The sequence below is a fragment of the Piliocolobus tephrosceles genome, chromosome 20, assembly GCF_002776525.5.
Source record: "Piliocolobus tephrosceles isolate RC106 chromosome 20, ASM277652v3, whole genome shotgun sequence".
NCBI lineage: Eukaryota > Metazoa > Chordata > Mammalia > Primates > Cercopithecidae > Piliocolobus > Piliocolobus tephrosceles.
This window is the reverse complement of record NC_045453.1, coordinates 8,964,976-8,978,391: the sequence shown is the minus strand read 5'-3', so window position 1 is coordinate 8,978,391 and position 13,416 is coordinate 8,964,976. Positions and strand designations below refer to the sequence as shown.

Genomic DNA, 13,416 nt, shown 5'->3' with positions numbered 1-13,416 from the left:
AATGGAACAAAATGTAAAATTCATAGCCACATGTGGTTAGTGGTTACCATACTGGATAGTACAGATATAGAACATTTCATCACTGCAGACAGTTCTACTGGACAGCGATGGTGGACAGTGTCAGAGGATCCAGAGAGCTTTGAGCAGAGCCATAATCAGATCTGGGCTTTAGGAAAATTAATTTGCTCCTGATGAAGAGTCAGTGACCAGAGTGTAGGAGAAGCCTAGAACCACAGTGGGACATTGCAATAATCCAGGTGAGATCAGTCACCACTTCTTTTCCCTCTGTTCATCTCTTCCTATCAGGAAATAGGGATGATTCTCAAAGTGTGGTCCCTGGAACACCAGCAATATCTGGGAACTCCTTTTTTTTTTTTTTTTTTTTTTTTTTTTGAGATGGAGTCTCGCTCTGTTGCCCAGGCTGGAGTGCAGAGGTGGGATCACAATCTCAGCTGACTGCAGCCTTTGCCTCCCAGGTTCAAGCAATTATCTGCTTCAGCCTCCCAAGTAGTTGGGATTACAGGCACCGTGCCACCACCAGAACCAGCTAATTTTTTTGTATTTTTAGTAGAGATGGGGTGGGGGGGGGTTTCACCATCTTGTCCAGGCTGGTCTTGAACTCCTGACCTCGTGATCCATCCGCCTCGGCCTCCCAAAGTGCTGCAACTACAAGTGTGAGCCACCGCGCCTGGCCATTATCTGGGAACTCTTAAGTACACAAATCCTCAGGCCCCACACAGACCTACTGAGTCAGAAACTAGGAGGTTTGGAACAGCAACAGTGCTTTCATCAGCTCTCCTGTTATTCTAACACACGCTGGAGTTTCAGGTCTGCCAGCAGAGAGGCTAGGAGCCTACATACACTTTGGCTCCAGAATGATGTATACTCTGGAGTCAGAGGACCTGACTTCATATCCTGGCTCAGCTGTTTCCTAGCTGTGCTTAATTTATTTGTGCCTCAGTTTCCTTATAATAACCATATGGAGTTATTATAAGGATTAATGGAGGTAATACATGTACATATCTTAGAAGAGTGTCTAACTTAGAGTAAGTATTCAATAAATGTTACTTATCAGTCCTATTATTCATTCCTACGGCAGTTTAATTCCTCCCATATACAATGAGACAGCATCTGTCTCTTGCCACTAGCTATGACCTCCTGCCTTTCCAACATATAATATTCCCAGGCCCACTCACCCATTCCATTTCCTGTCCTCCAGGACCCAACAGTCAGTTCCTTTCCCACAAGGCAGAGGCACTTCCTGTATCAGGGAGTGTCCCACCAGGATGAGAATGTCAACAGACAGATTTAACTGTCCTGGGCAAAGATGCCCTCTAAAGGAATGAGTCAGGAAATGCCCCATGGGTTTTCCCCTGGGAGTGGGAAGGTCTGGAGGTGAGTGCTTAGCTGCCCCCTGTGATTGAAAGCCTCAAGCCTGTTCAGTTGGATCCATGCTAGCCAAGAGGTTATGGAAAATGGTACTGTGATCCTGCCTACTGTAGGTAGCTAGACCCTGGCTCAAGGAACCAGGCAGGGGAGGATGGCATCCTGTGTGGCAGAGGGTGCTAGGCTGGGCATCAAGAAACCTTTATTTGACCTTTGCTGTGAGATCTTGGGCAGTCATTTTCCTCTCTGGATTCAATTTCCTTACCTGTAATGTGAGAGTGTTGGACTAGCGTAGTTCTAAACCTTTTAGGGGCCTGGGTACAGTGGTTCACATCTGTAATTCCTGCACTTTGGGAGGCCGAGGCGGGCAGATCACCTGAGGTCAGGAGTTCGAGACCAGCCTGGCCAACATGGTGAAACCCCATCTCTATTAAAAATACAAAAATTAGCTGGGGATGGTGGTGTGCACCTGTATTCTCTGCTACTTGGGAGGCTGAGGCAGGAGAATCACTTGAACCTGCAAGCAGAGGTTGCAATGAGCCAAAATCGCGCAACTGCACTCCAGCCTGGGCGACAGAGCAAGACACTGTCTCAAAAAAAGAAAAGAAACGCCGGGCACGGTGGCTCAAGCCTGTAATCCCAGCACTTTGGGAGGCCGAGGCGGGTGGATCACGAGGTCAGGAGATCGAGACCATCCTGGCTAACCTAGTGAAACCCCGTCTCTACTCAAAATATAAGAAACTAGCCGGGCGTGGTGGCGGGCGCCTATAGTCCCAGCTACTCGGAGGCTGAGGCGGGAGAATGGCATGAACCCGGGAGGCGGAGCTTGCAGTGAGCCGAGATCGCGCCACTGCACTCCAGCCTGTGCGACACAGCGAGACTCCGTCTCAAAAAAAAAAGAAAAAAAAAAACCTTTTATGGGTTGCACTTTCCTTTGAAAATGCAATGAAAACTGCAGAGCTTCTCCCAGAAAAATGTACATGGGTATGCACATGCACACACACACATACACACAAAGTCACACTCACACTCATGCACCACACACACACACACACACACACCACTACCTTTATTATCTTTCAGGCATCAAGAGACCTCATGAAGCCCATGCGTAGATCACCCCCTGAATCCATGGACACTTGGTTAAGACTTGGGCTAGATGATCTCTAATCAGCCACGATAAGAAATTACCTGTATTTCTGTGTATATTGTATTTTGTATTTAATTTAAAGGAACCCTACGTTAAAGACTTCACTAAGAAGATGAGCTTTTACATGGGCTTTTGTGGGACATAAATGTTGATGGGCTAAATGCTGTGCCTCCTCAGAGCCTGTCTCACCCTTGTCATACTGCCTCTGAAGTCACCCTCTCCATTCCACTGTCTCCACCTTTTTCAGCAGGGAGTGAGCATGTGGTCCTGAAAGATACCCCTACCCCCACTAGCTGTCTCTGTCCCCAGCTATGAGAGGGTAGAAAAGAGAGAATCTGGTCTGCTTCTCATACCCCCCACCCCAAAGCCCTGGCTCAGAGGTCAACCAATCAAGAGGCCCCCAGATGGCACCACTATCCCCAACACATACACACACACACCCTCCCTCACATAGCCACAACCACAGGACTGCACCTCCAGACACCTGGCAGTGCGGTCACTCGGAAGAGGCAAGAGTTATTTTTAGAGGCCAAGTGACAGGATGGTGAGAGCAGTTCCACTCTGTCAGAGTTACTGCTGCCACCACCAGCTCTGATGAATCACTCTCCACTACGTGAATGGACAAGTCTGTCAGCATGGCCAGGGAGGCCACGCCACCTTCTAGAATGAATGTCTTGGATTGGTGACCACGCTGATCACACCAGGCTGAGCCCAGGATCACACCAGGGACAAGACTGCCAGGCCTGAGCCACTGCAGCCAACCCAGACCAACCGCCCAGCACTGCCTCCCATAACCAATACAGTCAGGCCAACACAACCCGGCACAGCACAGCCTGTGCAGATAAGCCTCTTCAACACAGTCCAATCCAGCCCCACTGGGCCACCCAGGGGTCTCTCTCTGCAAAGTCCCTTTAGAGTGGCTATTGATGCCTCCCTCCACCCAATCCATGCAAGTCAGCCTCCCATCCTCTAAGCTACCACTGCTGGGTTATTAAGACAATGAGCCTCCAATAAATTGGGCAGATTCAGACAGTGTCAATGCAGCTATCAACTGGTTTCATCTTTCTGGAGGGCACTTTGAAAAAGCACATGATAAGCCTTAAAAGTGTGCATACCATTTAACGCAGAAATTCTTTTTTAGGACTTGATCCTTAGGGAACAATGAAAGACACAAAGATGTGGCTATAAGAACATTTGTCTAAGCACTGTATACAAAAGTGAAGTACAGTATTGGAGTTAATATATATGTCCAATGATAGTGGCTACGTTATATAAATAGTGATACATACATATGCTGAAATACTACGCAGCTACTACAAAATAATGTTGTGGATCTGTATGTGGCTATGTAATCATGTTCTTAACACAATACCAGTAAAAAAGCAGAGACAAAAGGGTATGTAACAAATTATCCAATTTCTATAAAATATGTTTTTTGTTCTTTTGTTGTTTTTTTTTTTTTTTGAGATGGAGTTTTTGCTCTGTTGCCCAGACTAGAGTGTAGTGGCACGATCTCGGCTCACTGCAACCTCCACCTCCTGGGTTCAAGGAATTCTTCCACCTCAGCCTCCCGAGTAACTGGGATTACAGGCGCCCGCAACCATACCTGGTTAATTTTTGTATTTTTAGTAGAGACAGGGTTTTACCATGTTGGCCAGGCTGGTCTCGAACTCCTGACCTCAAGTGATCTGCTGACCTCAGCCTCCCAAAATGTTGGGATTACAGGCGTGAGCCACCGTGCCGGACCCCAATTTCTATAAAATATGTATGTATGTGTACATGCCTAGCAAAAAGCAAACTGGAAGGAAATATTTTAAAACATGTTACCAGAGGTTGTTTTATGATAGTGGAATTATTTCTTTTGTGTACTTTTGGGTTTTGTTTTGTTGCTTACTTTCTGGTATATATGTGTAAACATATTTATATAAGAAAGGTCTGTTACCTTCACCTCACTCAAAGCTTCTGGCCTGAACCATTGAAAGTTCTTCCTGGAATCTCACTAGAGCCCCCACCTTTCAGCAACCACAGCCCGCCTCAGGCTGCCTCTCTGGCTTTGAACTTTGCTGCCCTCTTCAGTTGTTCCCTGGAATTTCACTAATGGAGCCCATCTAGCCAATTCCCACAGTCCTGACACAGGCCCTCACGGTGGAAGTACCCTCCAGGGCTCCCTATTCATGCATAGAAACCAAACAGAGTCCAATTCCCTCATCTGACAGTAAAAGAAAAAATAATTATAATAACAAACATGACAGTTGTAGTGAACCTTCACATTTCTACTTTGTCTTCCTTTTTACAGAGCACTTTATTATACATGTTTCACTTAGCCCTCCCATTGGTGAGAAAACTGAGGGCCAGCAAGTATAGCAGCACAACACTTGCCAAAGTTCATAGAGTGAGTCAGGATTCAAATGCAGGTCTGATATTGACATATAAGGAGGTAAATGGAAGAAATGAACAGATAATCGTGAGCCCACAGTCTATGAAAGGGGCCATATTCTACAAAGCCCCTCCTCCTGCTCCCAGTGCCTTCTCCCAGCTGCTGTCCCCTGCCCAGAATCCCACAAAACCCCATCTGGGGCCACATGCCATACATCTACACACCAGCCCGGCATTCCCTCCCAGCTCTGGAAACAGGCTCTTTCTGCCTCCTCAGAAATCCTAGCAACCAGACATCCTGCAGCGCTACCCTCTCCACCTCTGGGCTCTTCCATCTCGGGCCTGTCTCATTAGGCGAGGGGGCGGCTGGTCGGGCTCTCTCATGGGGGTGGGGGCTGTGACACTCAAACATGGCAGGAGCAGAGGGGAGATGAAATCAGCCTGGATGGCCCTCACTCTGGGCCTGCTCTTGCACTATTCATCTTTTGGGCTTCTGATTATCTGCTGACTGGGACAAAAAAAGAAGCCAAATCCTAGGGCATGAATTCTAGTCCATTCCAATTTATTTTTGCATTTCTGAAATACATGGATTCTTCCAACCAGAATATTAATATTCAAAATAGCAATAATAAAAGTATTAGCAAGAAAACAGCTACTTTATTCAGTGCTTACAACCACTCTTGAGAAGTCGTATCCCCACTTTACAGATAAGAAAACCAAGACCCAGCTTGCCTGAAGATACCTAGCTAAAAAACGGAAAAACAATTGTGTCTGACATCCAAGTGTATACTTTGACTACCATGTCTCTTAGAAAGCACCTAATCCTGATTGGGTGCAGTGTCTCATGCCTGTAATCCCAGCACTTTGGGAGGCCAAGGTGGATGGATCACTTGAGGCCAGGAGTTCAAGACCAACGTGGCCAACGTGGCAAAACCCCATCCCTACTGAAAAAAAAAAAAGTAGCCAGGTGTGGTGGTGCATACCTGTAGTCCCTGCTACTCAGGAGGCTGAGGCACAGAATCACTTGAACCTGGGAGGCAGAGGTTCAGTGAGCAGAGATTGTGCTTCTGCACTCCAGCCTGGGTGACAGAGTGCGACTCTGTCTCAAAAACAAACAACAACAACAACAGCAAAAACACCTAGGCCGGGCACGGTGGCTCATGCCTGCAATCCCAGCACTTTGGGAGGCCAAGGTGGGCGGATCACCTGAGGTCAGGCGTTCGAGACCAGCTGACCAACATGGAGAAACCCCATCTCTACTAAAAATACAAAATTAGCCGGGCATGCCTGTAATCCCAGCTACTCAGGAGGCTGAGGTAGGAGAATCGCTTGAACCCGGGAGATGGAGACTGCGGTGAGCCGAGATCGCGCCATTGCACTCTAGCCTGGGTAACAAGAGTGAAACTCCATCTTGAAAAAAGAAAAAAGAAGAAGAAGAAAGAACCTAATCCTATCCCTTTACTGCACAGATGGGAAAACTGAGACCCAGAGAGGGGAAGGGCTTTGTAATCAATCAACATCTATTTATTTACTGAGCAACAACTAGGTCTGATGTACTGAGCTAGTGCTGTGAATGAGGAAAGATTTAAACTTCTGTGTTATTGGACAGATAAGCTGTGACTCTACATATTAATCATTGATAAACCTAGGCAATGGGTTCACAGAAGTACATTCCACTATACTCTTTAGTTTTATGTATGTTCGAAATTTTACATAACAAAAAAAATTTTTTAAACGATGACAGAAAGATAACTGACTATCATGCAAATCTTAAGTCTGGCTTGAACTTATAAAACTCGAACCAAATTTAGGAATATTTTTGCTCTGATAGTTTTGAAAATCAGAAAAAGGCAATTGTACTAGAACTTACTTCATAGCCTTTCTTTTCCCATCTTTCTGTAAAATTTTCTGCCTCTGTTGTTGCTAGGAAATCAGTGAGCCAAAAGAATCCTCATTGGCTTAGCCAGGCCCTCTCCCTTCCCACACTGCCTCTCTGAGAGTACAGCGTCCCTGTACCCAGGAAGCTGGCCCTCTTGGGCCGGCTTTCTATGGATCCACAAGTCAATCACCACAAGAGGCTGAATGAGAGCCTGTCAGTCACTGGGAGACAGGCAGCTATAAATCCAGAGGACTATGATTAGAAAGCAAATTACAGGCCTCCCACTCTAAGTTTCCAACTCACAAAAACTTCTTGGCAGTCAAAGGGCCTTTACTCAAGTTGCTCAAAGTTTCCAAAGAGCAACTTTGAAAACACACAAGGCAAGAGAGAAAAAACAATGGGACACAACATAGACAGGTGGAGAGAAAGGCCACTGGGAGGCAGCATGTCACAATAGTTAAAAGCAAGGCTTTGGCAGCAGGTCAAAGTTCCAGTGCTTGTTCCAAAGCTTCCTAGCTGTGACACTTTGCGCAAATAACTTAACCTCTCTGAGTCTTTATTTTCTCAGCTGCAAACTGGGGATAATTCTTCCTACTACTCAGAGTGAATGTATGGATTGAGTGAGGCAATATATGTCAAATAATTAACCCAGTTCCTGGCACATATTAAGCATGCAATAAATAGTGGCTTTAAAACATATGCTGGCCTGGCATGGTGGCTCACACCTGTAATCCCAGCACTTTGGGAGGCTGAAGTGGGCAGATCACCTGAGGCTGGGAGCTCAGACCAGCCTGGCCAACATGGTGAAACCCTGTCTCTACTAAAAATGCAAAAATTAGCTGGGCGTGGTGGCACATACCTGTAATCCCGGCTACTCCGGAGGCTAAGGCAGCAGAATTGCTTGAACCTGGGAGGCAGAGGCTGCAGTAAGCCCGAGATTGTGCCACTGCACTCCAGCCTGGCCGACAGAGCGAGACTCTTATCACACACACACACACACACACACACACACACACACACACACACACACAAAAGTGCTAACCATACGACCCAGCAATTCCACTTCTGAGGTTATATCCAAAATAATTGAAAGTAAGGTGTCAAAGAGATCTCTGTACAGCCAAGGCCACAGCAGCATTATTCACATAGTCAAGAGGTGGAAGCAACAAGTGTCCATCGACAGATGAGTGGATAACCAAAATGTTGTACATACATACAATGAAGTATTATTCAGCCTTAGAAAGGAAGGGAATTCTGACACACGTGACAACACGGGTGAACTTGAAGACATTATACTAAGTGACATAAGCCAGTCACAAAAAGACAAACACTGTATGATTCCACTTATCTGAGGTATCTAGTCCAATTTACAGTTACAGAAAGGAGAATGGCAGCTGCCACAGGTTGGGGGAGGAGGAAATGGGAGCTTTTGTTCAATGGATATAGAGTTTCACTTTTTTAATATTAAAAAATTTGGCTGCGCGTGGTGGCTCACGCCTGTAATCCCAGCACTTTGTGAGGCCAAGGTGGGCAGATCACCTGAGGTAAGGAGTTTGTGACCAGCCTGACCAACATGGCGAAACCCCATCTCTACTAAAAATACAAAATTAGACGGGCATGGTGGTGCATGCCTGTAATCCCAGCTACTTGGGAGGCTGAGGCAGGAGAATCACTTGAACCCAGGAGGCGGAGGTTGCCGTGAGCCGAGATCACACCATTGCACTCCAGCCTGGGCAACAAGAGCGGAACTCAGTCTCAAGGAAAAAAAAAAAAATATATATATATATTTTTTCAGGCTGGGTGCGGCGACTCATGCCTATAATCTCAGCACTTTGGGAAGCTGAGGCAGGAGGATCACTTGAGCCCAGGAGTTTGAGACCAGCCTGGGCAACATAGTGAGACCCAATCTCTATCCAAAAAAAATTTTTTTAATTAGCTGCCCAAGCACAGTGGCTCATACCTATAGTCCCAGCACTTTGGGAGGCTGAGGCATATGGGTCACTTGAGGTCAGGAGTTTGAGACCAGCCAGGGCAACATGATGAAACCCTGTCTCTAAAAAAAATAAAAAATTAGCCAGGTGTGATGGTGCATGCCTGTAGTCCCAGCTACTTGGGAGGCTGAGGGGAGAATACCCCTTGAGCCCAGGAGGCAGAGGTTGCAGTGAACCGAGATTGAGCCACTGCACTCTAGCCTGGGCAACAGAGTGAGACTCTGTCTCAAAAAAAAAAAAAAAAAAAGAAAGGAAAGAAAAGAAAAAAAGAAAGAAAAAACGAGCTAGGTATGATGGCATGCATGTGTAGTCCCAGCTACTTGGGAGGCTGAGATGGGAGGATCATCTGAGCCTGGGAGGTTGGGGCTGTAGTGATCGTGCCAGTGCACTTCTGTCTAGGCAACAGAACAAGACTCTGCCTTGGAAAAATTAATTTAAAAACTTAAAAAATTCAGGCTTACACCTGTAATCCGGTTACTTTGGGAGGCCAGGGCAGGAGGATTACTTGAAGCCAAGAATTCAAGATCAGCCTGGGCAACAAAGGAAGAACCCCATTTTTACAAAAAAAAAATTAGTCAGGTACCACAGTATGCACCTGCAGCCCCAGCTACTCGGGAGGCTGAGGCAGGAGGACTGCTTAAGTTCAGGAGTTCAAGGATGGAGTGAGCTATGATTGCACCTGTGCACTCAGGCCTAGGCAACAGAGCGAGACACTGTCTCTAAAAAAAAAAAAAAAGAAATAAAAAAGATTTAAAAGTTCTGAAAATGGATGGTAGTGATGGTGTTGCACAATATGAACTTACCCAACACTACTGAACTGTACACGTACCTAAAAATGGTTAAGATGGACCAGGCATGGTGGCTCACACCTATAATCTCAGCACTGTGGAAGGCTGAGGTGGTTGGATCACTTGAGGCCAGGAGTTCCAAATCAGCCTGGGCAACACGGTCAAACCCTGTCTCTCCAAAAAAAAAAAAAAAAAAAAAAAAAAAATTAGCTGGGCACAGTTGCATGTGCCTGTAGTCCCAGCTACTCAGGAGGCTGAGGCAGGAGGATCACTTGAGCTTGGGAGGCAGAGGTTGCAGTGAGCCAAGATCACACCACTGCACTCCAGCCTGGGCAACAGAGCAAGACCCTCCCTCAAAAAACAAGTGGTCAAGATGGTAAATTTTAGGTTCTGTATATTTTACCACAAATTTGAAAAATTTTTTGTAAGTTCTAGCAAGAAAACCAAACAAGCAAGTAAAAGGTCATGAGATGATGCCAGAGAAATAGGGGGAACTGAAAAAGTGAGACCACAGTAATAGGAAGGTTAATGATCCAAAGAGGAAACACTCACCTCACATGCACGACCTTCCTAAGCTGTCAAGTATAAAGGGAGGAAATTTTCTGGAGGGATTTATATTTCCAGGGTGTTCAGGACACTACCCGCTACCCTCAATTCTGCCCCTACGGAGGGGTTGTTCTGATAATCACTGAACAGGCTTGTGGGAGAACCTACCTCACCCGCTTCCCCTTTCCAGAATCCTCAAGGAAACAGTAAAGGATCGAAGTCTAGATGTGAAGGAAGTCTATCTTTACAACAACAGGCTGAGACAGCAACTTCCAGGCAGAAGAGCAGCTTATGCAAAGGTCTGAGTTATGAGCTATGCATGGGAGACCTCCAGGATGGCAGGAGCCTCAGATATGTAGAGGGAAGCAGGAAGGAGGCAGGGGCAAGAGGCGAAAGGCCACAGGCTAGACACTGCACTTCCCATCATCTCAGTGACCTTTAAATCAATCCCAACCAGCAGGTGTTAATATACCCATTTTATGCAGAGAGAAACAGAAATCCAGACAGATAAAGCAACAGATAAAGGAAACACAGATGGTGAGTGGAGGGGGGATTCCAAATCAGCTGACTCCTGACCTCATGCTTATTGCTTCAGCCCATGTGGTATCAATCAGTCCCTAAGGCCAAGATCGTGGGCTCTGGAGGCAGAATCCCAAATCCCACTCTATCCCTCACTGGTTGTGTGATCTGAAAGAAATTACTTAACCTTTTGAGTCTTAGTTTCTTCAACTGTAAAATGGGAATGATCATACGCCTACCTTGTATGGTTTTAAGATAATTAAACATAATATTTCAAGGAAAGTGGATTGCAGGCCGTGATAATAGACAGTACAAAGTAGGCTGGGCATGGTGGCTCATGCCTGTAATCCCAGCACTTTGGGAGGCGGAGGCGGGCGGATCACTTGACGCCAGGAGTTCAAGACCATCCTGACCAACATGCAAAACCCTGTCTCTACTAAAAATACAAAAATTAGCCAGATGTGGTGGCATGCACCTGTAGTCCCAGCTACTCGGGAGGCTGAGGCAGGAGAATCACTTGATCCCAGGATGTGGAGGTTGCATGCAGTGAGCCGTGATCAAGCCACTGCACTCCAGCCTGGGCAACAGAGTGGGACCCTGGCTCAAAAAAAAAAAAAAAAAAAAAAAAAAAAAAAGACAGAGAAAACACAAAATAGTGTTCTTATTTACTATGCTTAGGCACCCCTCATAGACTCCCACAGACAGACGTGCAGCCATTGCTTCTGCCTACCTGAGGCCAATGCAGCCTTTGGAGCAAAGTAGATGCCAGATCTGGACCCCTGAGGAGCTAATGGCCCAGGCTGGGCAGTAACCTTGCAGGGACAGCCTGGAAACTACCTCCTCCACTCTTTGTTCTCAACTCCATGGCCTGGGTAAGTTGTTCTGCAAATGTTCAGTGGGACACAGTCCAAGCAATCTCTGTTCTCATGGGAATAAATGTAATAGAAACAACTAGGGCTGCCAACTCACCCACCCTTTGGTCTCCACCATGGGCTGGTTTCCTGCCCCACAGTATCTTCTGGGACCAGATGGCCTAGAATGTCAAACCATCAATACCAGGAAGGCCTTTGGATACCATCGAATCCCACCTCTCATGCACATGGGAACACTGAGGCCTAGGAATTAGTAGGGATCTGCTTAAGTTCACAGCGTGAGCCAGTGCAAAGCTAGAACACAACCTTGGGCTACCAACTCTCTGGTCTACTGGAGTTTCCAATTTATTTCACCATCGCTGTTTCTTGTTGTGTCAAGCTTAAGTTTACATATTTGAAGTTCAAGAGTACAATCACCCCTGCAAGCCTAATTCTGGGAGGTGGCAAGAACTTTGGAGACAGACAGACCTGGGTTCAAATCCCAGCCCCACCACTTCCTAGCTAAGTGGCCCATCATTTATTTATACAGCAAAAAAAAAGACAATGCGGGCAGAGGCTAATAGCATAGGCTACAGTCCTAGCTCTAGCATTTCATGACAGGTGAGTCACTTTATCAACTGCTGGTTCAGCTTCCTCTTCCGTAAAACCTGCCTCACCTAGTCATCTGAGTATAGAATGAGAAAAATATAAGTGAAGAATCGGGTACAAGGTTTGCTATGAAGTAATGATGGATATTACTGTTTATTTTTATTTATTTATTTTTTTGACAGGGTCTCACTCTGTTGCTCAGGCTGGAATGCAGTGGCATGATCTCGGCTCACCGCAAGCCTCAACCTCCCAGGCTCAAGCGATCCTCCCACCTCAGCCTCCTGAGTAGTTGGGACCACAGGCACGTGCCACCACGCCCAGGTAATTTTTGTATTTTTTGTAAAGACAGGGTTTGCATATTGCCCAGGCTGGTCTCAAACTCCTGAGCTCAAGCTATATGCCTGCATCAGCCTCCCAAAGTGCTGGGATTATAGGCGTGAGTCACTGCACCCAGCTGCTATTAATATTTTCTTTAATTCTATGATTGGGGTGTACTTTCAGCAGGTAGCAAGAAGGTACCTCCGTCTCAAAGCTCCAGTTCTCCTATTTCTCTTCATGGAATCATGGAGTGTTAAGCTGGCCAGGGCCATGTATCACAGACAACAGAACTGAGATCCAGAGGGAAATGGCATGCTCAAGGTCAGGGAGCAAGTTAATGAGAGGTGTGAACTAGAACCCAGATCCTCTTAAATCTACTGACTTAATTCCCTAAACACAAGCTCTTACTTTGTGCACGGGCTTGGTGGGAAGAAATGGTGGTCTTTCAGACCCCAAATACCAAAGGGTAGCAGGATCTCAGCCAGAATGGAACTCATCTTGCGCTCATGGCAGTCCCAGGCCAGAAGCAAGGCGGGGCTCCACACTGGTGGACCAGGCCAACTGGGCTAGCAGCCAGAGTCGTGCCAAAGACACAGCTCAGGTCCTCTCACCAGCTACATAATAAAGTAATTATGGGATTAGGGATAAAATTAGTCACTTGTGTAATTATTTTTCTTAGAACAAGAGCAGAAAGGACCTTTTTCAAGAGTTGTTCCTTCGCCCTCCCAAGAGTATTCATGCAGAGACACAGATGAGTGCGCACACACACAAGCACATGTACACACACAGCAGTGATGGCGGCGTGTGGAGCAGGTACTTAGCTTTTTGTGGCAGTGCCTCACAGCGGGTCCCACATCTACCAGGCCTACCTGTGAAGGCCAGGGGTGACATTTCCCATTGTCTGCCTCACTGAACACGTTTACCACACTATCACAGGTGCACTGCCTTCCTTCCAGGCCCCCCATCATGGAGAATCTCTCATACCCCTCCCTGGCCACAGCAT

At 46.5% G+C, this 13,416-nt stretch overlaps 1 protein-coding gene across 4 annotated transcripts in view; it reads right to left on the bottom strand.

Annotated features, from left to right (window-relative positions):
* Positions 1-13,416, bottom strand: part of EPB41L1 (erythrocyte membrane protein band 4.1 like 1) — a 139,371-nt gene that overhangs the window by 84,710 nt on the left and 41,245 nt on the right. The window lies entirely within an intron of this gene.